Genomic DNA, 23,720 nt, shown 5'->3' with positions numbered 1-23,720 from the left:
TGTCTTTCTGGTTAACCTCCCTGCCTTCTACCTTTGGTTGCTTCCTTCCTTCCTCACTGTACGCAAAATGCTTGCAATGACAATAAACTTATTAATTTAAAATCATGTTTATTTGTTATATACTACCTACACATTACTTGCCACAGTTTGATACATATCCAACTGGAGGAAAAATTTAGGCAGAAGACATTTTGATATGAGTGCCAGGGTTTAATGTTGTACATTCATAATCAGTTCACCACGTTCATTATTTCTATCTATAAACATTTTGTAGTCCTCTCATAGAAAATTTCAAGAAGCATTATATCACATTGTGGACATGAACGTTTTCATAAAGTGTCATGCCAGCTACAACAAAACTAATGTAAAGTAAACTTGCTTTAAGTGAGGACTGCAATACTAGTCAACTGTTATTTCAGAACTTGAAGCAGAAATATAAGATGCACAGTGAATGCAGTTTCATAATTGCATACATGCCCAAGCTAAATTTAGCCAGAAAAAGTAACAAAAAATTGCATACAGACTATCACAATACAACCAAAATAATGCTTGTGGTTATTGCATGGAGAATATTGCGCTATTTCGTTGCTTCATTTAACACTGATTAATTAGGCAAGAATTATGTATCAGCTTTTGAGGCAATGAAGCTGGCCGAAAAAGTTTTAAATAAGATGTAGTTGATCGGTTTGTGAAACATCCCATTTGACTGTTTCTAACTTATTGTGCTTGAAGTATTGCTGTTCTCTGATTATTGCAGATGCCCGCGAAATAAGAAAAAAGTTTAAGTGGCGTGCCCGCTTACGCACCTTGAATACAGTGCTCCCTAATGTTCCGCGCGCAAACGACCCCTGTATTTGACCGAACGTTCTGCCACCGCGGCCGCTCTGCGACGATGGCTGTGGCTCTGCGACGACGCACCTGGTGGTTGCGAGAGCAAAAGTGATAACCGCTGCGCCTGCCTATCGCTGTTATGAGCCGCCGTGAACGAAGCATATAGCTTATACGTTAAAGGGCCATTAAGGATAACAACAATTTTATCTCATTAGTGAATTTCCAAAATCGGCGCGCTTGCCACGAGAAGACCCGCAAAAAGGAAGTGCGAAGAGAAAACACCTGAAGTTCCCGAACCAAACGCCTTGACGTGATAGAGTTTGATCGCGTCTACGAAGTCCTATGTAGTTCGTAATCAGTGAAAATGAAGTACATTCTCCACTGAGGGGGCCATCGGTATTACTTACCAAGTTTAAGAGAATATCGTTTATCATTCACGCGAAAGTACAAAATATATACGTGGACTTTGCGGCGCAAAATTTAAAAATGGAACAGTGATCAAAATTTTCTCTTTTAGTAGACTCTTAATAGTGAAATTACGACATTAAGGTTCTCAGAGAGCAACTTATCAATCGAAACGATTTCATTGTTTCACTTCGTGAAACACATCGTGGCGCGAAAGTGAACACGTCACAATTTTTTTTTGTAATTCACGGGCTCCTCATTAAGCTCATTATGGTGAAACAACGCCTTACTAAACGAAGGACGAGAAAATGTGCACAGGGCGCAGTAGCGAGTTCAGCGCAGGCAGTGTTTGCAGCATAAACTCGCCTAGCAATGACGTATACACCACCATGCGTTCCCTAGCAAGGTGTTGGAGGAAAGAAAAGTGGATAAATGCAGAGAAGAAGAAGAAAAAAAAACTCATAGGGTCTCATGTGCTTTCACGTAAGACGAGTCGAAGACGAAAGCCATCATCTTGTTCATCTCCGTCGTCGTATTGATCCCTCCGAAAGCTTCTGCACCTAACGTGCATGGTTTTGCACATCATCCGTGATAGATCTACCTTTGACCAAGCTACAATGTCGTGTGATGACGTTATTTTGTAACGGGACGTGATAACGGCATAACGGCGTCACATATTTTGGCGATTTATGACGTAACATCAATAGTGACGTCATCACGACATAATTTCTCGCTTCACTTGTGCTTTGCCCGACGCCGCGGGACGCTGACGGTAACTTTTCAGTTCGATAAATCATCTAAGGCTATTTTGGCTCAAAAGAAAAAAAAAACAAATTTCTGGGCATAGTGGGGTTCAAACCCAGGGGCCCATGGTCCGAAGAAGAGCGTCGTATCCAGAGGAACAAAGATAAACACGACAGCATAAAATTTCGGGTGACATGCAGTTAGACTCAAATATCAATTCCTCTAAAAATGTTGGCCGTATAAATTATATGCATTCAACCTATGATAAAAAAAAGTGAATATACGGGAAGGGTTTGAGAAGGTACGAGGGGATAAATGGCAAAATTTATTAAAATCTTTCACTCAGTGAGTGAATGCGTGTTTTTGCAGCACTGTGAAGGGTTATAAGCAAGGTAGCTTTTTGTTACTAACTCGAGTTAGTAACTAGGCGGTTTGGGTAGTAACAACACGCCTGTTGCTTTCAAGTTTGTAAAAGGTTAGTAACTGTCTCAGAGAGTTAGTAACAGTGGCTGTTACTAACATTTTCCTTCCAGTTACTAGGTTTTTACGAACTTTTTTTTAAGAGTGTATAGCCGTGGCTGCAAAGACGCTGGAATGAGGAAAAAGAGCCCGGTGCGGCTCGGAATGGACGGTAATTTTCAGCCAGTCTGTGAGAATAGGATATAGATATGATCGAACCGGACGTGAGCACGCAAACGAGCAGCTGGTAACACGGTCGATTCGATGAACGTCGAGAGTTTTATATATTGTATAATATATAACGTGGCGTGTATACACATGAAGAGAGCAATCAAAACTTGGGTTCTCATTGTATATTTAAGAAATATGTAGAAAACTCGCCGTATTATATTAGCGCGACAGTCTTACAGAGTTCGCTTCGTAGAAACTGATGTGCGGGCGACGGTGTCTTTGACTGTGAGGGAAAATACGACTTGGAGACACAGCGGCTTAGATCGTAAGCGTGCACACGGGGGGGGGGGGGGGGGGGAAGCACGAGATGGGGTGGGCGCAAAGCCAGCCCCATACATTATAATTGACGAACCTTCACCCACCTACTACAGTAGGGAACCCTGCGTACGCCTATGAATTAGATACAAATGAAGATATGAGCCGGTGGGCGTCTGTACTTGTGCTTTTTTTGCGGCACGGTTTAGTACGACATTCTTACACCGAGTGTAGAAAATGTGATACTGAGTGGGTGTTGTAGCCACCGAACCATATTTCCTACACTTAATATAATATCTGAAGAAGTTTTTAAAGAAAACAAAACAGAAATTAAACTTCTGCACTATAGAGGCACCCTAATAAAGTTTAATAACGAAGTTAATTTCATCATGGGCATCAGCATGGAGGTCCTAAAGGGACGCGGCTAAAGTGAGAAGGTGCCAAGATAAGAATTAGAAGAATGAAAAAAACAACAACTTAGAAGGGCATAATACAAACGAAGCAAATTGATGACAAGTTCAATAAAACACTCATCACAATATAAATACAGAAAAAGTGCGCCTCAAATACGTTTGTTCAATGTAAAACCAGGGAGATTGTCTTACCTATACGCGGCCACGCCCTTATGAGCTAAGCTAAATCAGTAAACTTAACATCCCTTTTCCTTAATTATTTACGTGTTACAGTGGAGGCGCCAACAAACTCACCGATTCAGTGTTCATCCCTCGAGTTGGCACCGACCTGAGCTCCGCGTCGTTGCGGAACTCCAGCAACACACACAACGCGCGCGAGTGCTGGCTTGGGGCGTCACCGGATCTGCAGAGTGTAAAGAAGTTTATTGGGTTTACTCTTATAATGAGTAACAATAAAACGTGCATGAATTTATTAAAGATATTTGCCGACTCACGATAAATGAAACACAGCAAAGGCGACAAAAAATCACGTGGGAGTGGGCCACGCAGTAGGTTCTCGCGAAGAGAAAAGGTAAAACACATTGAACTAAAATAAATTTAAACGATTATGACGAACAATTTAGTCCCGCCAGGGCCGGGACACTTAAGAAGGTAGAAGTGTAAGGGTAGATTGCACACATTGTCAGCAGAAACAGCCATTTGGAAAGTAATCTTTCCCAATCTTATATGCAGGTCATTTCTGTAGGAAATTTGGCACCAGGATTACAACAACATGTCGATACTGGTCTCTAAAATGGCTAAAATCTGGACGCCGATTACGAAATAAGGTTCTTGTTTCACGGCCATGTTTCCCCGCATGGTGAATACATGAGGTGCCTCACGAAAACAGTGCTTTGAACCAGCCACCTCTGTCCAGCTCACGAACATACTTATTGAGACACCGTTAAAAATGTTGGGCGAAGACAGTCACGTGCGGGCCGAGGGTCACACGCGGCCCACTAGCCCCACTGCTAACTAACCGAGCAAAGACTGTATAGCGACGACAGCGCCATGAGACGTAGTGGCTGTTCGCGCAGATTCCAAGAGAGTAGAAGTGAAATAACTTTTCTGTTTTATGACCACTCGTTGATTTGGAAGAGTTCGGGTTACTTAGCACCAATGTACAAAGCGAGAAAAGCACATATGTACAGCGTCTGTACAGTCTGCTCAGTGTTCGTTGTATGCGGGTCAGTGTTCACATTTGCGCAGGAACAGAGTATTTTTCAGCGCAACCTTTATTACCCGTCTTATGAACGAGTTCCGAGGATCACTATACACGGCACAAGAAAGCACTAGCCCCATGTTTTTACTGAACCTTCGTGCAAGTTGCGCTTTGTTTATCATGAACTCTCCCAGATAACGGTCAAACTTCCGCCTAGGTAATGGTGAACTCGGCGACTTGAGCGAGTGCAAGCAAACCGCCGTCAGCACCCATCGGAAGAAAGACAAAACCCAAAGAAGAAAAAGTAGAAGAAAAGAGACACGCCAGACCACCGGGCCGCACCGACTTAGAAACCCACACTGTCGGCGCCCAACAAACCTGACAGGGGTGACGTCACATACCGCGCAGTCGGTGATCTAAAATGAGCGACAGCAGCCCACGAGAAGTCGGGGTAAGTGTTCTGCCGGGAAGAGGAAGAAAAAACAAAGAGGAGCAAAGGGGAAAGCACGAAAAAAAAAAAAAAACGCGGGTAGCCTTTTGGGCGAACCGGGAGAGAGCAAAAATTTTTTTTTTTAATTGAACGTTGGAGATGTTAGCCAGCCTGTTAGCGTGACATATGATACTCCAGTGCTAGGTAATTGTTACGATGACACACCGTGACCAACAGACAAACTATAGTACATGAGATTACAGAGAGACGGCTAGCGAGAAGTTGAGGTGTGTGTAAGAGAAATCTGACGTAATAATGTTAATGTGCTTATGCATAAAGTGCAAAAGAACTATGTGAAGGCACATGCTACAAGAGCACATCGCAGTAGCACCTACTAGACAAATAAATAAAGAAAACGCACTCAGAAGACGAAAAATGTTGCACACGTCTCCTCCTTTGGTCCTGTATAAACACACAGGTACGAAACTGTTAGAAAACAGCTCACTGAACGAAGACGCAGGGCAGGAAAATGCGGCACGGTGGCCGTGGCTGAACAAACGAGCTGCACAACAATGAAGCGGTTTTGTAGCTAGAGCTTTTTTTTCTTGTTTTCCTGATCATCTGCGAAGTTCTGGTCGCCCGGTCTGCTTTGTGGGTAACAGAAACCAGGCAGTCATTTCACTCATTTTGTCTGCACAACGGACATGCGATGTCTAGAACATAACTCTTATGGAGAAAGAGGGAAATAGCTTTTAAAAGCATTCAACAGGTGGAGCAAACGACAAGGGACTGCACAGACGATGACCATGCCGCTTTTCGTGGCCGCCTCCGTCTTATGGCAAGACGCAGAAGAATGCAGTACGCGAGTCAGCATACTGTACTCGTTCAAAAGCGAAAATAAAGCAAGATGACGTAGAAAAAAAATGAAAGTATAAAGAAAGCTAGTTGAGAAGATAGAGAAGGCCTCGGTGGCCAGCTGCAGCAGCAGTAGACGACAAAGAAGCCGTGCTGCCGATGACGATACGGTCGTCCCAGTTTTTCCGAAGATAACTCCACCCCGTACTCTCGCTGCGCGGCGGTTCCTTGTAAGTTTTGTGCGGGCCACTGCTGTCCTGCTACGGGGGAGCCAACGGACCTCGAACAAAAGGTGGCAAAGCGGCGACCAGGTAGCGGAGAATACCGTCCGTGGGCCACGGAGGAGCTGCTACGCCTTTTTGTCTCTCCCGGCATTCGAAACAAAGTTCATTCATTCGCCGAGGCTTTGAAAACGAAGGAAAGTGTGATGCGGGTGGAGAGGATGGGAGCGAACGCCTCGCTCGTTGTCGCGCTCCAGTACGGTGCAGTGCTCGCGGGGCTCTGGTTCGCCTCGGCCAATCGGAACCCTTCTATCGTTGACGTCAACAGTAGAGCAAAGTAACTTGATAGTGTCATAAATTCATTATGTCGACATATGCTGATGGCAGCAGTGAGCAGACGACGTTGCGAAGCCCGTACATTTGATTTGAGACTGTACGCTTAATTTGAGCATTCGTCATGTCAACGCCTAAGTTTGAAGACTGGCTGATGTGTAGACTGCCATGTCATTACGCATAGGAAACAACTCATGGTACCCCGATTCTCCCATACGCTGTTCAACTAATAAACAGATTTTAGAATTTAAACAATGAGAACGCGAAACTCCTCTGGTTCGTTGGTATTCTAAAAAAAAAGCTGGCTTACTCGGTGAAGCCAGTGCCCATAGTCGTTAGCAAGCCATTTGTTTACGATCTCACCGCTTTAATTTGCTCCGACATAGCGCCACATCGGCCACTTCAAATAAGGTACTCTGTAGGCGTCGCCTAACCTCAAGACTATTTCCCATGTAGGGTAGCCAGCCAGGTGAATCCTAGTTAACTTCCCTGTCTTTCCTTTGTCTCTCTCTTTTCGGTGTATACATGCAAAAAGTGGCGACAGTAATCCGCCTCTTCCCTGCAGAAAAAGTTGGAAACTAACTGACAAAGTTAGTTACAATTTAGGCAAGTGGGTATCCTAGTACTTCAACGTTATAAACACTGATCTGCTGCTGCCACTACCGGCCTATAGACGACGCGCCTTTACGTTTCGCACTAAACAAAATTCGACTACTGACCGCTAGAGCAAAGTATCGATATTTCTGTCCGTTTCGAGAAAGACCGCGGTCTCTTCATTACTACTCGAGGAATTTTCCGTTCAACTTCAACCACTGCACCATGTGTAATTCCACAAAAGATTTCGTTGTTTTTATATGGTTCATTCTCGTTTTGTCAAAAACGTAGAAATTACTGAATTATTACAACATAAGTAAAAAAAAAACGTAAAGTAGGAAACGGAAGCAACCTCCCATGTGGTTGCAACAGGCTTTGTCATATTTCTCGCAACATACAATATATAGTTTGTTTTTACGTGCTCAGGTGCCAGCTAACGTACGGAAATTTCTTACAGTATATACGCTAGGTCTGTCCACAAGTTGAAGCTTCTACATCACATATCTTTAAACGCATTCTACGTGCTTCTGATCTTAGCAAACAACGAAGACACGACATGCGCCTGTATGCCATGAATTTCCATTCTTACCTATATATGCAAATATATGCTGCCATTGCAACACCTTATAGCTTTGTGCCAAACGAATCACTCGTCGTCAGAAAGCTTTGCATTACAAACTCAATTTCATGTCATCGAACAAAGAGAGAGTGTTAGCATGAGTGCACGGAATCCACGATACATATTTACGATGCGATGTATCGACAGGTGATCGCTCAAATCCATTCCTATCGAAAACTGCAGAAGGACTTGTACGGCTTTCTGGGCCGGTGACCAGTGAGGCCAGACTAGCTTCCAGAACCTTTTCTTTTTTTCTTCTCAAAGCACGACCAATAGGGGTCTTTCTCGATTAATTTCTATCGCCGCTATAGAAGAGCAGCGAGTTCGGAATCCGTAGATGTCGTGACGTGCGAGATGTTGAACTTGACGGCGATCGGGCGAGACGGTACAACAAAGACGCCCGTCAAACCGTCAATGTAAATGTGCATGGCGTTAGCATACGACGTATGTGACAGGTCCAACGAAGTGTGCTTGGGAACTGCAGATGAGAGGTTGAGGTTGTAGCACGCAATAAAGAACACTGCCTTCTGTGTGGCGCCTCAAGAAAGTCTCCTTTGCACATGAAAGTTACACACACACACACACACACACACACACACACACACACACACACACACACACACACACACACACACACACACACACACACACACACACACACACACACACACACACACACACACACACACACACATATCTGGGGGGCTTACTTCCCAATCCAACGATGTGAATATGGGCGACACTGTAGTGGAGGGCTCCGCAAGTTCAGGTCATCTGATACTCGTACACTGACGTGACAGAGTACACGGGCCACTAGCATTTTACCTGCATCAAAACGTGGTCGGAATGTAACCCACGACTTTCGAGTGAGCAGAAGAGCGCCGTAACCATAACGAAGAATGCAAACGGTATGAGAAGATATGGGTAACTACCGCTTGCGCAGGCAAAAGAAAAAAAAAAGAAATTGGTTTGACACGAACCGAGAGAACCCTTTAGCAAAGGAACTTGCCTTGAAACTGGGAGGTTGATGGCGATCGTAATACTTGACTGAAATGCAGTAGTAACACTGACGTGCAGAGCGTAATCGACTTGAAGATCTTGAATAATGATAATTTAAAAGACACACAAGGTATACTCTATGCATTCGCTTAAGAAGACTCGAGATCCATTTATTTCTTTTCAGTCGAGTTCTTCGTTTTCATTTCGGTACTGATCTTTTCCGGCAACCTTTCAAAAGTTTTTTGCACCTATAGGGTTGTTTCGCCTTGCCTTTGTGACAGGTACAGCTTTGATCAAGCGACGATATCATGCGATGACATCATGATGAAGCCACAAACATTAGCAATCTGAGACGCCAGGATGACGTCATAACATGACTATTTTTTTTTTGTATCACTCGAGTTGACGCAGCCGACAGTTCATTGTCGAGTTTGATGAAGCATCTAAGGCCTTCGCCTTAATAAAACGAGGATAACAATGCCGACCTACTAGTTGGAGAACGAACAAATTCCTGCGCTAACGGAAAGCTTGTTACCCTACCCCGTCGCCCTTTAAGTCTGCTTGGAGGCACGCCGTCTAAGCACACCTTTCTAACGTCTCGCATCTGTTCCCAATCGGCGACCTCTTCGACGGCGCGATTTCCTTCGAAATGACACGCTTGGAGGAGCAGAGATGGACCGAAGCCGGCGTGCGTGTCCGACCCGTGCCGTGCACGCAGCCATGCAGGTGGAGGTGTCTCGCGTGGCGTTTCACGACGCGCCAGAACCGCCGCGCTATGGAAAGAAAGAAATAAGGAACCAAGAGGCCGTAGAAGGAGACAAAAGAAAAAGAGAACGGATGAATGGACGAAAGTGAAAAGCCGTGGGAATTACGGGGTCTCTCTTCCGCGTACCGCACAACTCGTTATTCGAAGAGAGCACAGTTACGGTATACGACTGGGATGGGTGACGAGGAGGTTGTCCACGGCGTGGCGAAAGAATACGCAACGTGTCTGTGTGAATAGGAAAAGCGCAACGACGCCAAGACTCGGCGCCGCGAGGCGTTAAAAAGGCGACAAGCGGGCCGCGGTTTGGGAATAATGCGTCGCACGCTCCATGGGGGAGAGGGGGGGGCACGTTACGGTCAACAAACAGCGAGACAATGCGAACGAAGGAAGGCCGTTCTCATCTGTCCCACGACGCGCACGTGGAGCACTCGTTTCCTGCAGAACGTGCAGAACTCGAAGCACATTCACAAGCAACAACTTCACTATGCACAGCACGGAATGCTCGCATTGTTGCAAAATGCTGCCTGATGCGTTTTCGATTTGATTACGGTTGATTACGAAGAGCAAGGTGGGAGGACCTGCACAGGGGCATGTATAGGGGCATATATAGGGACGGGTGTCTCAGCTTTATGGCGAAGCAGCATGTAGGGAAGGGTGTTTCAGCTCCACTAACAAAACACCTGCAGGGAGGGGCTATAGGCATGCACAAGTGAGCAGCTGTTTACCACAGCGAAATCTTCACTGCTTTACTCACCACCGGGTCACTAACGCACCATCACTTTGCAGATGTGTTTCACGTAGATGACTTCGCCGTAGAGACGCACGTTTGTGTCTCTGGTTTTAGACAATAAACTTGAGCACCTTGGTCAGACACCACTGCTGATAAGACATGTTTTCATTGATTGATTGATATGAGGGATTTAACGTCCCAAAACTACCATATGATTATGACAGACGTCGTAGTGGAGGACTCCGGAAATTTAGATCACCTGGGGTTCTTCAACGTGCACCCAAATCTGTGCACACAGGCCTACAGCATTTTCGCCTCCATCGAAAATGCAGCCACGCGAAGCCGGGACTCGAACCCACGACCTGCGGGTCAGCAGCCGAGTATCTTAGCCAATAGACCACCGTGGAGGGGCAATCAAACAGGTTTTCGGCAGTAGCGACTAACCTTTAGTAGTAGCAGTAGTAGTAGTATTTGTAGTAGCACTAGTACAAAACTTTACTATATACATAAATCAGAAAATTGAAAACTCCAGTGCACTGTAGGAAATATACAGGGTGAAGAGCGTAGTCTGTCGGGCAGAGTAGTTCTTCTATTCCAGGGCCCCCGAGGCACGAGCCATCTGTTCAGCTCTGTGAATCAGTCGCAGCTGATCCACCTAAGGCTGGGCTAGACAGCAGCGCCTTCCATTCCTCCCACGTGCCATTGGTGTCGTGCCTCTCCGCCGTGCCCTGCACACTCCCACGTGATATGAAAGAGTGTCGGGGTGGCTTCACACCACGGGCATGTCTATATATACGCCGTGATGTAGATCAGGTAGAGAGTATGCAGATTTATATGTGTTTGTGATCTTAGCGCGGTCGCCTCTGCAGCGCTAGGCTTGCGATGTGGACGTGGATACAGCTGCCTATTTTCCCTGTATAGTACCCAAGGATCGTTGCGTAACAAAGGTCCAAGGGTGTAGGGTCCTCTATTGCAGTATGGAGGAAATCGGTGATTTGTAAAGCCTCCAGCCACCTCGTCTGCATGCAAGTTTCCAGTCACAGTCCGTACTGTACCGTGGAGTCCGATCCTGTCCCAAACAATATCCGGAGCACCTGTGCTCCAATTTTGCCGTTTAGATAGTTTATGCAAGCTTTTTGCCAATATGTATTGATTGTTAATGGAGCGTTTGCCGTCCGTCCCTTTTTTATTGCGAGTGCTATGGCGACCTCTTCTGCTAGTGTTGTCGAGGCTCGACCTATTGAAGCGCAGGCTTTAATTTTTCCTCTGGTGTCTGTTACTACACACACAGCGTTCTTTGGATCAGTGTGATAATGATTTGTGGGGTTTAACGTCCCAAAACCACCATATGATTATGAGAGACGCCGTAGTGGAGGGCTCCGGAAATTTTGACCACCTGGGGTTCTTTAACGTGCACCCAAACCTGAGCACACGGGCCTACAACATTTCCGCCTCCATCGGAAATGCAGCCGCCGCAGCCGGGATTCGAACCCGCGTCCTGCGGGTCAGCAGCCGAGTACCTTAGCCACTAGACTACCGCGGCGGGGCGGTTCAGTGTGATAAGGCGCGGCGTCAGTTAATCTGGCCATGTGCATATACCTTGACATTTTCTCAACGTAGTCAGCCCTTGCCTTTCTTCTCCTATATAGCATGCAAAGTAGAATCCATGTTGCTTGGTATTGGCAATACGGTGCGCCATTCCATTGGTTCTCTTGGAACTTTTTTAGTTTCTTGGTGTTTTTGAGTAACTCACAATTATATCCCAGTGCGAAACCTTTAACTCACAATATACCACAGTATGAACCGGTGGCGAATGCAGGATTAACGCAATTTTTGTGGCGAAGACCCGTTTATGGTGGACTTAGACGACGACATCCCATGAAGCCAAGCTGAGAGACTAACAAAAGGAAAGACTATAAGCGTTGTAATCTTTGACGCTGAACACACTCGAACACGTCACCGCTGCCGAGAAAGAGTTCAAACGCGTAGGCCGGCTCCGACTTGGAGCGACGAGACAGTCTGACAGCGTCCTTTGGGAGTCGAGACGGAACAGAGGAGCAGCGAGGGCGGATGACTCACAGCGGGGATGCCCACACAGCAGTGATTCAGAAAACCGTTGGAAGACCCTTGAAACTGCGCAGCAAGAAAGCTCATTCCTGCAAGGCTGAAGCTGCCACAGCAGCTGCAGATGCAGTTTGCGCCTTCGTGACACGACGTGAAGGCTTTCCGAAATGAATCGGCGTGTCACCCTTGCGCAACGCCGTCGGCTGTCACTGCGCATTCTTCTGCGTGCACGGCTGCAGTGGGAGCGTTGATCGCGACAGAATGCATTTCGAAGCCACTGGATGCACTGGTTAGCTGCATGCGACAGAAATCGCACACATCGCGAATTCTTTCTGTGGTTCGACACTGACCGCGTCCGCCGGGCTGCGAATATCAAGAACCGATCAAGAGTGAATATTGCTGTTGCGACCAAAAAAACTATAGTTAAACGCCGATGAAGGGCGAAGCATGCAGGGAAGGTCGTTTCAGCCCGACTATATACCGTGCACGAAACCCGGGGACGTGCGAAGTATGCGGTGCTGTGAGAGAGATTTCTCTGATCTCTGATAATGCACTAATAGTGTCAAGCCTGAAACTGGGCTTGTAGAGAAGGGGTTTTCCTGCTCCACAAGCGTACTTGTGAAGATGACTGTTGTCGTCTTCCTTCGTAGTGGACCGATGCCGAGTAGTGCGATTTACTCATTGCGGCACGTACCCATTTTCACGGAGCACCGTGACTACACGACACACGGCGACGACAGGAGCCGCCGGCAAGCCTATAGGCCCCAAGGGGATTCAAAGTTCACACCTAAAAGAATGCGACCACGTATAACAGAGAGGCCAAGCCCAGCGTTGAAGTTTAGTGTAATTCTTTTTTTAACTAGCCTATATATCTCATTATCTAATAACGATGTACTTTTTGTTACGAAGTATGCGATTTTATTGAAGCTTGCAGCAAAACATCGAGGAAGGGTAAAAATTTGTAGATCTGTGCCGTTTTGTACCGGTAAATGCGCTACATACAAAGAGGGACGGCAAGTGCGGCGCAGCGTTCGCGTCAGTCAGCGTCAGAAGTTGGCGAAGCCAGGTTCATCGTGCTAAAGTGAAGTAATCACGTTAAGTTGGCGCAAAAACCAAGCATTCTCGACTCGTACGCTAGCGCAACGCCGCCTCGCCTTGTCGAATGCGCATCTTCGCACAATGTCACAGTTTTCGTTATTTCTAGTTTCTTCTTTTTATTATAGCGTTACATATAAAAACTGGACGAGTCAGTAAAAGTTAATTTTTCCTGAGCCTTCTGCCGCAAACCGTAATAATATCGGAAAATTTATTTTAAAAACTCTAAAGACCAATAAAATATGTTGGTTCTAAGTAAATCACTGTATACGTGCATGGGAAAAAGAAATGCGATGGGATTGCGAGGCGCGATAGCGGGTAAGTCCGGAATAATCGTGATTGACCGTATTTGTTGACCGGGCACTTAAATCGAGAGTGCGCAGCTGTTTTCCGCGTGTCGCCATAATAAAAAAATGCGACCAACGTGACCAGGAATCAAACCATATATAGTTTGACAGGTGTGACGAAGCATTATTGCAAAAAAAAAAAGATGGCGCACGAAAGTAAAAATAGGGATTGAAAAGAAAGCACCAGGAATTCAATTAATTATCGATTTACTTGATTAAATTATTAGAAGGTGCTGACTAATACATTAATTTAGTCGTTAACCCCGTCGCTTCCACCGAACTTCCGAGATTACAGACTCGTCGACAGCTATACGGATCGTACAGCGAACGTGTATTGCCGCCACGTATGACCCACGCGTCTGCACTACGAATCAGAACCGCAAATGATAGCTGAATCTCGGATCCTACCTCTTCAAGCTGCCTTATTATTTAAGGGTCGTAAACAAAACATGACTTGACATGACAAACATAACAAATAGCAAGAAAGCTGCCAAAAGCACAACCGGGATTCGAGTCACGAGGCGTTGACGTCACCTGTGGCACTGTTCGTCATAAAGGGAGAGACAAGGAAAAAAAAGCAACAGCAGTAGCCACACGCAGTACAAAAAGCGTCCACCTCGCAGTCGAAATGGAATCGCAGACATATCGATCACGCTGCTCAGTCTATAGACGTGCTGCTCGTATACACTCAAATACGATGCCGCTGTCAGCAACCTCCGCTAGAATCGATCGACATATAGAAATATCCTGACGGCGCTCATCTCGCTTCAAAAAGACAAAAAAAAAGCTGCGGAGAAGAGGCCGGGTTTGTGAGACTGCCGCGTGAGCGCGCTGATAGAACACTCGCGCGTTAAAGTATATCTCGCAGAAGAAGCAATCAACACTATAGTTGCCCAAGAGGCCCTTTTCCCGAGGACTGAACGATCGAACCCGATGCAGTTTAGTTTTGCTGACCGGACGAGAGCCGTCATTCGTTACTGCCCCCGCCCACCCACACCCATTTCTGTAGAGGTGTGCAAGCCCCAATAGATAGGCATGCGACTGGAAATATATATATATATATATATATATATATATATATATATACATATATAATGCCCGGGAATCATTGTAAATACCCTCAGAAAGCAGTCAAGTTTACGGATAAGTACATCACTCCATGCAACTACCCCTCCAACACACGCCCAAGACTCACTACTCCCACAACTCATCACGATGATCATGTACTGCGCAATGCACTGTGCACTTGAAAGAACACCAGAGGGTCGAAATTTCCGGAGCCCTCCACGACGACGTCCTTCACAATCAGACTTGAGACGTTAAACCACAGATATGCCCGCTGCCGCACTGCTACTTCCATTTCAACCACCCAGGGGCGTTGGCAGATATATTTCTCGGGGAGTATATAGGGCCGTTCCTTAATTTAGGGGAAGGGGGAGGCACCCTTGAAATGATCATTATTCGTTGCGTAAGCCATGGCCAAAAAAAAAAAAAAACTGGAGAGAGGCACGGGCCCGGTAATCTTGACTACGCCACTTCGGTAATGCACTTCATGCCACGTCATTCCCACTTATTTTAATCCCGCTGCACGCCACCATCTCCGCTGTTTCATCAGTGTCCGCCAAGCGGCGCCGGCTGAATATTTTTTCTGTATTTTTGCGAATGTGACGAGCCGGTACTCGAGCTGACGTCATACTCGATATCACTGCCAATGTCACCTCGCTTTTACCGACAATGTTATGCCCACCATTGCGACAAATGTAGCGTTAATTATTTTTCGAAAGCTCAATGTCAAAGCAGGCTTGATGAAATCAAAAGGTGAAGGTGTGACAAAGGACAGGACAGCAGCGATAGAGAGAGAGAAAAGCTTTTTTTTTAAGGCCCAGATATTTGTCGGCGTTGAGGTATCTGTCTATATGCTAATATAAAAGGGAGGCGGGGAAGTGAAGTGCTACATGAGATGGAAGGCAGTGATCTCTTCGTTTGCTTTTGAGTCCTGTGTGCACAAGTACAGAATCTAGAGCCCCTCGTTGATACGTTCCCGTTTCGTACGCTTTGCCGGTGCCGACATTCACGACATCGGCATTAGACGAAGCTGTGCGGCGTTTTAGCGAAGTCGGATAGTACGTTTTCCCAGATGACACGCTTTTTCTCGCGTTTTTCCTTTTCTTTCTTTTTCACTTTTTTTTCAAGAACGTACGCAATGAGGTGTCACTGCATACGAATCGTTTTAATTTCACTGCTGGATTGTGACCAGATTACTTTTACTTTCTAACCCACATTTAGCTATAGAGCAAGCATACACAATTTTGATCCCAGGTATCATAGGTCGACGCAGCCAGCGTTATAGGAACTGCGGGTTTAGTTACGCCATAGCTGGTGGGGAGGCGAAACCCCTGAAGCCATGACAGCCGTGCACCATGCTTATGCAAGGACAGGTTGGGCATTATCATGGTCGTCCGTTCCATGTGATCTGCCCATGGGATCGTCCCATGGGATCTTTAGACGTATATCAGGCGCGTAGCAAGAACACATACAAAAGGTGGAACACTACGAGAGGACGAGGGACTTATTTATGTACAGCCAACAGTCTTGTTAAAATCAATGACATCACCGCGACATCGGGTACCGGGATTGAGAAGCGAAATTCAGAAACTAAATTCTGCCCCTACTTTTCTCTTTTAATAAATAATAAACGTATTAGGGCTAAACGAACAGAACAGAAAATAGAGATGTTAAAGGATAATCCATCACTATAAACTACGGCATTAGTTCACGTCAGTGTTCTTTTACACCGAGACGCCAAAGGGAGATAAACGACGGAGCAGCCTCGTTTGGAGCGATCGAGAGTCGAGTCGGCCGGTTGTTCGGTTTCCGTTGCATGCCTCCTGGTGAATGAGGTCGTGACCAACCTACTTCGTGCCGTTATTATTAGCGAAGGGGGCGGCTGCACCTCATTCAGAGGTACGCCGAGAAATCCGATAACTGCTGTTCCCAGACAAATGTATACACACACAAGGCTGGACCTGTACAATGACAAAGCCACGAAAGAAGAAGAAGAAAAAAAACAATGAAGGGTAATTTAGGGAGGGCGAGGCATTTACGGGTGAAGAACGAAGAAAAAAACTATTATAGACATGTCATTGATGCAGGGTACAAATCAGACAGATTTAAAATAGCACACGCGACGCTTTACGTTAGCGCTTCGAGCCACTGCGCCTCCGCCGTACGCTAACTTATTGCGGGCCCCCGCTAAGTGACGGAAATAGCGGGCGACCGCAACGAACGTTAACTTACCTAACGCTATTCTAAAACTCCCTATTATGTTGCAATGATTCGAGAATGGCTGAACACCACACAAGGATGATAAAATGACCCATTGATACTTCATACACAAAACACACGGAGGTGTACAACAATTCGTCCTCGGACTCCTGCGACCGTGTCCATCTTTCCTATCTCCTCTTCTGTCGTTTTCTGTCGTTCGCTGTCCCTGCGCCTCACTCTCTCTTTCCTCTCTCTATCTCTTTACCTTTTAATCCTATCCTTTTGATCCCTTCTTTACTCCCACCCTGCGTGAGCTACTCTAGAGGTGTCCTCCCCCTGAGAGACAGTTACGGGGCTCACTTTTCTCTTATTTTCATTTAAAATCGCTCACAGCTAAAGTGCATTGAAGTGCAGGTCCTCAAGAGTCAACTCAGTCCGACTCGGATTAATGCGCGAGTAAGAATGAGTCCAGCAGAGTAAATTTTGGTGATTTCGAGCTCCAGTGAGCCCTATAAATAAGCAAAAAACTAGTAGCGTGGCTGTGTGGCAGAACACCCGACAACCGCGCAGAGGGCCCAGATTTCAATCCCATTCGACCCTGTTTGTTTGTTTTTTCTGACTATTTCTTTTTCCTGTCTCAGTTACGCCACTGCCGACGACGCCACTACACGCAGGAACGGACGCCTAAAGGCCTGACTACACGTACGCGTGGCTTTTTCACGCGGCATGGCGCCCTCTCCTTGAGGGGAGAGAGAGAGGGCGCGCAGCTTCGCGTGGCGGTGAGCACTTTTTCTCCATAGGGAGAGGGTACAACACGCTACGACACTTACGTGTGGTCAGACCTTAAGAGATAAAAAAAGAACTAAAGCGCTCCGGACGTGCTCGTACAGTGCCCAACCCCTTCAATCAGCCCCGTCTGCAGTCGTCCATTGCAGCGTCTCGACCAAGCTTGCTTGCTCCCTCGCTGGCTCGTCCGGATCGCGGCGCAACAGAGAGGCGGGCAGGTCAAGCATTCGGTCGGCGATTGTTTCTTGACCCGTCCTTCGACCTCCGTGCGCAGGCACCGCCGTCGGCGCACGGTTACCACACATTCGCAAGAGCGAGCACAGCGCGCGCCGCCCGCATTAATCGAAGAAGCCCACCATCTCTCCACCTTCATTGTGAGGCGCCACCTCTCTCTCTCTCTCTCTCTCTCTCTCTCTCTCTCTCTCTCTCTCTCTGCACCACGCAGTTTTCCCACACAGAAGTGCCGTATTCACGCAGTCATAAGCAGACGAAACACGAGTGAGCGTTTCGCTTACAACAAACCGAAGCTGCTTACACAATACTATAATGTACACATTCTGCAGGAGACCATCCGTGCTGTGGGAAAACTTTCTGCATCGTTTATTGGTGCAGAGAGCGATTCCGTCCAAACATGGCGTACCGTTTAATATACAGTCCAAACCAAAACAAGCATCTGCCCCGCTACCCTTCTTCTTCGTATCTTCTTTCCGCACTCCACGTAGTTTCCTACAGGTGCTGTCCAAATGTGAACGAATACGACGAAGATTGGCAACTTCCCAGCTAATGTTGCTTTGTTATCTGCCGTGCCGAGTCTGTGTAAGTGTGAACAAGCTATTTGCTGGTTTTAAAAGACAGGGCGCCCAAATACGGAGAGAAGCAAGAAGTCACGACACCGACGAGAGTTGTTTGTCCGCGTTTGTGGTGTCAGGACGTCCTTCTTGAGTCCGTGCTTGCACGCCCTGTATTTTAGAATAAATACTTACCTAGCTCAGCTCTTTTTTTTTAATTTTAAGCTTGTTGGTAATTTGTCCAGGTCCGACATACGGATACTCGTATCTCCCACCCGTTAGTAATATAGACAGTATTAATAGGAAAAAAACGTAAAATGAAGGGACCAATATGAAACGCGATAACGAATACAACAGGCACGGACGTGAGAATACGAAACTGACTGGCCGATTGAGTGTCAACACAGAGTCCTAGGATAGCATGTAGTGTTTTACCCTGCAACGGCTATTGAAAACAAAGGAGCGCAAGTAATGAACACGTAAAGTGAATGTCGTAAACAGACAATATAGGATACAGGCAAACAAGCTTTAGGTAACGTTTGCTTCCAAATTTAGAATGCGGGGCATTAAATGTTGGGAAATGTGTCGGAGGAAAATTCCAGGTGCCGAAAAGAGTCATTAAGAAAATGCCACAATTTTGGGTCTTCTATACGGGTCTAGCAATACCTAAAATAAAAATGACGACATCCGCTGCAGCAGCAACCACACTAATATTTCAGGGTTCTGCGTACAAACGCGAACTGTCTTCAGCCATAGATTAGACTAGATGGCCTCACAACTCAATCTTCAGACCAAGAAAACCGCATCGGCTGCCTTCACGAACACAGAAATGCAGAGCAGGAGCTGGATGTGACAAACAACTCGTAAGGCGTATACCCTCGAATAGTTCTGGCTCACAAATGCAATGGCAATCATTTTTTTTTTCTTTTCGCGTTACCACGGCGCATTCGCCCTTTCGTTTGCGGAGAAGTCGCGAGACACCTCTTGATCTCGGAGGCTTTCGTTCCAGCAATATCGAGTCCCCGGATCATAACCCTTACTACAACAGCAGAAGGCCGCACACGAAAATCAAAAACAAAAGTAGATTGCCAACACAACTTCGCAAATAGAATAAGAAGCGAGAAATTTCTTATCTGCACTTCCTTGCCGTTTTGTGTATTACAGTAAGAGATGACGTCGATAAAGGCACCGAAGCCCAATCGAAGGAGACAGCAACCCAACAGGCCGCGGATACACAATCATGGTTTTCACATGCACGATAATCCCTGGCGCGTATAGCAGAGCGCGGTGGGATATGCTTGCAGTCGCGCAATTGCGGTGCACGTAGGCCCGACCGTCAACGAAGAGCATACGCTTAAAAACAGGCGGCACCTAATAGAAAAGAAGGCGAAGAAAGCAAAACGACGCAGAGAAAATGACTGTACGAGAGCAGCGATGAAAGTCGACCACGAGGGCGAGCGACTCGGTGACCTCGACCTCCAAAAGGCAAACGGGCCGTCAACTCGTGCACAGACAAGCAAGCACAAAACTACACACACATAGCACGCACGTACATATTACGAGCATCACACACAACTGGAGAAGTAGTTCAGCGCGCATGCGCGTCCGTGAAATACCGAACAATGGGCGGAGTCCTTTAGGACCTATAGACCACCGCGAGCGAAGGTGAAAAGATCTATCACAGGCTCGTTCTGCTCTTTCTCGAAATAGACCACACTCCCCCACTCCTTTTCTTTTCGCGTCAACATCACTGGCGCCTCAAAAGCGAGCGCTCGCTCGACGACTCCGAGTCGTTCGCGTCGCCGGTGGACTTCGGAACAAAAGAAGGCCACAGGGCCGATGAAGAAGTCACTCCTGCGCCGAAGACCTCTCTCGCTACGACCGAGAAGTCATCGACGCTTGCCGTGCGGAGAACAACGACGCGCGTAAAATATGCGCAGGGTTCGCCGAAGACGGCATGGACCGCTGACATTTTCCTCCCCTTTGAAATACAGCTAGAAGGTGCTCGGAGAAAACTCGAGCGTCTCGGGTCACGCTCTCAAAAGGAGACGCGAGACAAAAAATAAAGAGGGGGGAGGAGTCTACACTATTCGCGTAGAGCTTGAGAAACAGCGAAGCTGGCTTTACTGAGGGGCCTAACGCGGCCTTCTTGGTTGATGCTGCGGGTCTTTCCTTGAGCGTTGACGGAATACAGTCGAACCACAGCCTGTCACAGATCGAAACTCTAGCGCTAGAACCAACGTGCAGAGCCAGCTCTGACACCCCCGGTAGAAGAGCGGGTCTTTCGTCGCTCGTACTCGGCCAGCGCCACGGCGGGCAAACACAGCGCGGAGGATGCGCGGACTGTCTCCGTCAGCTGATAGTAAGCAACGACGCGTAGGGTTTCTTGAGGACACCTGACGTTCTACGTCCAGCTCTATGCTGGATTCCGTGTCGACCGGTTGTGCGCCCGCGCACTTGCGATCTTCGGCACCAGCGTAGCTCTGGCCGACTGGGCTCGCCCTACGTCACCTCCTGCCGCCGACGACCTTCGATGGCAGTGAAGCTCTGACTTACTGGACCTGCTCTACGCCATCTACAGACGCCGACAACATCTCTCGCAAGTGTACCCCGTCCTCGGACTCCAGTGACCGTGCTTCCATCTTTCCTGTCTCTCCTATCCCCTCAGTTTGTTGTTGCTTCTTCTTCCTCTTTTCTACACCTTTACTCCTAACTTTTATATCCCTCCTCACCCCCATCCCTCGTGAGCTACTGTGGCGGTGTCGCTCACTGAAGCAGACAATAACGGGGCTCACTTTTCTCTTCCTTTCTCTTTCTTAAGAACCACTCACGCTTTGCTCTAACCGTACAGGAAGGTTGAAATCAACACAGAGCTAAGCAAAGCGGAAAGCCGTGCGAGTAACACACTTGAGTCATAACACACTTGAGTCGACAGCGCGAAGCAACCAACCGCCAGAGATCACGACATCCCAAACACTTACAGATGAACGCTTTATGCCACTGAAAATAACGTATATAAAAGCAAGTACAGTATACATTACCAGGCCCCGCCGTGGTGGTCTAGTGGCTAAGGTACTCGAATACCGGCTGCGGCGGCTGCATTTCCGATGGAGGCGGAAATGGTGCAGGCCCGTGTTCTCAGAATTGGGCGCACGTTAGAGAACCCCAGGTGGTCAAAATTTCCGGAGCCCTCCCCTACGGCGTCTCTCATAATCATATGATGGTTTTGGGACGTTAAACTCCACATATCATTCAATCAGTATACATTACCAGGCGTGTAGCGCGTGCATCTGTTTCTAGTGTATAAATTCTTGTCATTGCGTGAAACGAAAGGTGCAGTTGCGAGTCACTGCTTCTGTTCACATTATCCTTAATTGTGTCCTGTTCGCGTAGGCTGCCAATTCAGAAATAGCACATATCGATGTTTTACTTCATTCCAAGAAAGAAAGAAAGAAAGAAAGAAAGAAAGAAAGAAAGAAAGAAAGAAAGAAAGAAAGAAAGAAAGAAAGAAAGAAAGAAAGAAAGAAATTACAAAGTTAGGAGGAATCAAAGTGGGAGGCGCGCGCAACTCCAACTAGTCGCAGCTGGGAGACTTAAACAATGCACGCATTCGAATTTCGCGCGTGCGATGCTTTTACCCTTGAGCTACCGCGAGACCACTTTCCCGACCATTTTCCTGAGTATATGTGTGCAAGAACTAATCCTGGGAGCCACGCGCCGCCGCTCACAGATGCGGCGGTGGACTTCTTCCTCGGTGCCTACGAAGGAAAAAAAACAGCGCCACACTTGGTACATTTCGTGTAGCTCAACGGATAGCTAACTGCCTTTGCGATAATTTATTGTATTTACGAAACCTTGTGCTTAACAGCGTCGGATCAACCGTTATCAGCGAGTATATAGTCGCGATCCGTCACTGAATAATAGCGACCAACGTCACTCTAACAGTCGTAACGTCCGATCGCAACAACGAGATGAATAGATAATGAGGTATAAGGAAATAATTCGTTACTACATCTAAAGCGTTTGGTCACTGCATGATGCGCCCTTGAGTAAGGAACGACTGAAGACCATCTCGAGGTTAAGTGTTGGGTGTTCTAGGGTGCTTCGTAAGAAGCTCTTTAAAAAACGAGCCAAGGCAAGTAAAAGGGCGACCATTATATAGCACCTCTCATTCAATTCCGCTAACAATTGCTTTTCTTTTGCGAAGCGATTAATACGAGTAAAATAAGCCACTTTTCTTTTTCGTTGTGGCCAGACAATCATGGTGCAAATACCTAATGCTGAAGGTACATGCAGCGTAGGTAAGCACACTGATATTGGAAATGCAACAAATACCACGTCGCAAGAGGACTGCATAGCAACAACTATAGGTGCGAAACGGAATGCACATGTGACGCTCCCAGCGCGTCGTCTGTGTACTTCTTCTCTGTTGTGTGTCGTTTTTTCGCGCCCCGTATCATCATGCTCCCATCGCAACGGCGAGATTGCGACGCGTTCTTCCCTGGTGCGTGACCGAGTAGATCGAGCTATCCTTACACATCAAGCTCGTCACCGCTCGCGTATTGCTCACAGCTCACCGCGTGAGTTCATCTGGCAACGACGGACGGAGGTTTGGCAGTGGGCGTAGCCCCAATTGCACAATGACGTCACGATCCAGTGCGTACGTCACGCCGACTCGGCCCGTACTCCTGTCGCGCCCATCATGAGCGAGCGCCGGAGATTGAGGAGAGTCCCCCCAGGCTGTGCCACACGCAGCACGGAAGTGAGAAGGCAAAACTTGGACGATGGGCAGAAAGGAGAATGCTTCGACTTATGCAGCTAAAATATGTACATTAAAAAAAAAGAAAATATCAATGCGCACACTAAACGACTGACAACAAGAATAAGACACAACAACCACTGCAGAGTAAGGCTCATCTGGGCAAGTACCTTCCGTGACTGAAGTTCCACCTAAAATGCGAGCATTGCACTTACAGACAGCGATCGTGGGGACAAGAATCGAATTGCATCCATTTGACAGGAAATATAAATAGAGCACGAAAAGCAAAAAATAATGGAGGGGGGGGGGGTGATTTTTGAATGAGTGAACAGAAGATAAAAAAGAGCCCCGTAACTGTCTGCATCATAGTGCGACACCTCAACAGTGGCTCACGAGAAATGGGGGTAAGGAGAGATTAAAAGGGATATGGGTAGAGATGAGGACACCCACATACATATAAGGAGAAGATAGGAAAGATGGACAAGGTCGCAGGAGTCCGAGGACGGGGCACCACTCAGCGAGAGCTCT

At 47.0% G+C, this 23,720-nt stretch overlaps 1 protein-coding gene across 1 annotated transcript in view; it reads right to left on the bottom strand.

The window, feature by feature from the left end:
- LOC119181229 (rho family-interacting cell polarization regulator 2-like) overlaps positions 1 to 23,720 on the bottom strand; it is a 336,392-nt gene that overhangs the window by 291,701 nt on the left and 20,971 nt on the right. The window contains exon 2 of the mRNA XM_075874992.1: positions 3,633 to 3,741. The gene's annotated coding sequence lies outside the window, so the exon portion shown is untranslated. The remainder of the gene's footprint in view (positions 1 to 3,632; positions 3,742 to 23,720) is intronic.

The sequence above is a fragment of the Rhipicephalus microplus genome, chromosome 10 (assembly GCF_043290135.1).
Source record: "Rhipicephalus microplus isolate Deutch F79 chromosome 10, USDA_Rmic, whole genome shotgun sequence".
Taxonomy (NCBI): Eukaryota; Metazoa; Arthropoda; class Arachnida; order Ixodida; family Ixodidae; genus Rhipicephalus; species Rhipicephalus microplus.
This window is presented reverse-complemented; position numbering and strand designations above follow the sequence as displayed.